The following is a 2,500-nucleotide window of genomic DNA, read 5'->3' on the forward strand; positions in this document are numbered from 1 at the left end:
CGGTACGATCACTCAAACACCGGGCGTCGATCCCAATGTTTTACGATAATAATCGTTGAACAATACATACGTACACGTCGTGTGCGAAGTGTTATTTTGAAAAAAAAACTCGATCTCGTTTAGAACGTTCGAATTCGTGACCGTTATGTGTCATTATGTGAAGACGCCTCCGCCGCCGCCGCCGCCGCCGCCGCTGTCGTCGCGTTATATATTATAGCGCACGCACGCGCGCGCGCGTGCTTAAAGCGCGTTTGTGTCTCATATAAATTTTTATAAGAGTCAACCGTTAAAATCTATCGCGTCTAACGCGATCGACGATACGGTGAGACGCTCGTTTCATACTGTGCGTATATTGTACATGCATGCATAAGTTTGTGTGTATTTTATATGCGAATATGAAACGAGAAGAGTAATTGACGACTTCAACAAGTCTCGGTTAGCTCCCTGGTTGATCCTGCCAGTAGTTATATGCTTGTCTCAAAGATTAAGCCATGCATGTCTCAGTGCAAGCCGTATTAAGGCGATACCGCGAATGGCTCAATATATCAGTTTTGGTTCCTTAGATCTTACTCAGTTACTTGGATAACTGTGGTAATTCTAGAGCTAATACATGCAATCAGAACTCTGACCAGTGATGGGATGAGTGCTTTTATTAGATCAAAACCAATCGACGGAGGGCGTCTCGTCCGAAGTCGTTAATTTTGATGAATCTGGATAACTTTTGCCGATCGCATGGTCCAGTACCGGCGACGCATCTTTCAAATGTCTGCCTTATCAACTTTCGATGGTAGTTTCTGCGACTACCATGGTTGTCACGGGTAACGGGGAATCAGGGTTCGATTCCGGAGAGGGAGCCTGAGAAACGGCTACCACATCCAAGGAAGGCAGCAGGCGCGCAAATTACCCACTCCCGGCACGGGGAGGTAGTGACGAAAAATAACGATACGGGACTCTTTCGAGGCCTCGTAATCGGAATGAGTACACTTTAAATATTTTAACGAGGAACAATTGGAGGGCAAGTCTGGTGCCAGCAGCCGCGGTAATTCCAGCTCCAATAGCGTATACTAAAATTGTTGCGGTTAAAAAGCTCGTAGTTGCATTTGTGCGCCGCGCTGTCGGTGCACCGCATCCGCGGTGATACTGACACGTCTGCGGAGCATATCGTCGGTGAGCCGGCGGTAAAACGCCGGTTCAATATCAAAATCCTATCGCGGTGCTCTTCAGTGAGTGTCGAGATGGGCCGACAATTTTACTTTGAACAAATTAGAGTGCTCAAAGCGGGCTCAAAATGCCGCTTGAATATTTCGTGCATGGAATAATAGAATATGATCTCGGTTCTATTTTGTTGGTTTTCAGAACTCCGAGGTAATGATTAATAGGGATAACTGGGGGCATTCGTATTGCGACGTTAGAGGTGAAATTCTTGGATCGTCGCAAGACGAACATCAGCGAAAGCATTTGCCAAAGGTGTTTTCATCAATCAAGAACGAAAGTTAGAGGTTCGAAGGCGATTAGATACCGCCCTAGTTCTAACCGTAAATATGTCATCTAGCGATCCGCCGACGTTACTACAATGGCTCGGCGGGCAGCTTCCGGGAAACCAAAGATTTTGGACTCCGGGGGGAGTATGGTTGCAAAGCTGAAACTTAAAGGAATTGACGGAAGGGCACCACCAGGAGTGGAGCCTGCGGCTTAATTTGACTCAACACGGGAAATCTCACCAGGCCCGGACACCGGAAGGATTGACAGATTAATAGCTCTTTCTTGATTCGGTGGGTGGTGGTGCATGGCCGTTCTTAGTTGGTGGAGCGATTTGTCTGGTTAATTCCGGTAACGAACGAGACTCTAGCCTGCTAAATAGGCGTCGTCATTTAGGTGTGCTCGATTTCGGTCGAGCAACTCACTGGCGGCGTATTAAAATTCTTCTTAGAGGGACCGGCGGCTTCGAGCCGCACGAGATTGAGCAATAACAGGTCTGTGATGCCCTTAGATGTCCTGGGCCGCACGCGCGCTACACTGAAGGAATCAGCATGTTCTCCCTGGCCTAGAGGCCCGGGCAACCCGTTGAAACTCCTTCGTGCTGGGGATTGGGGTTTGCAATTATCCCCCATAAACGAGGAATTCCTAGTAAGCGCGAGTCATAAGCTCGCGTTGATTACGTCCCTGCCCTTTGTACACACCGCCCGTCGCTACTACCGATTGAATGATTTAGTGAGGTCTTCGGACCGACACGCGGTGGCTTCACGGCCGTCGGCGTTGCTGGGAAGTTGACCAAACTTGATCATTTAGAGGAAGTAAAAGTCGTAACAAGGTTTCCGTAGGGGAACCTGCGGAAGGATCATTAACGTAAATTATCAATCTCGAAAGAGTGCGATAATGAACGATAATAAAATTCTAAAACACAAATATCGACGTTCGGAATGTGTCGTTTCGATGCGAGGACGCGATTCTCACTCTCTCTCTCTCACACAGCAGTGTGTCCGAGTCAGAGTCCAGAGTC

At 48.1% G+C, this 2,500-nt stretch overlaps 1 non-coding gene across 1 annotated transcript; it reads left to right on the forward strand.

The window, feature by feature from the left end:
* Nucleotides 1-441: 441 nt before the first annotated feature.
* Nucleotides 442-2,344, forward strand: LOC125076466. Its single transcript, XR_007120425.1, has one exon. It is a non-coding gene; the product is annotated as a small subunit ribosomal RNA (ribosomal RNA).
* The last annotated feature ends 156 nt before the right edge of the window (nucleotides 2,345-2,500 follow it).

Source organism: Vanessa atalanta, unplaced genomic scaffold (genome assembly GCF_905147765.1).
Source record: "Vanessa atalanta unplaced genomic scaffold, ilVanAtal1.2, whole genome shotgun sequence".
In the NCBI taxonomy this organism is placed as follows: Eukaryota; Metazoa; Arthropoda; class Insecta; order Lepidoptera; family Nymphalidae; genus Vanessa; species Vanessa atalanta.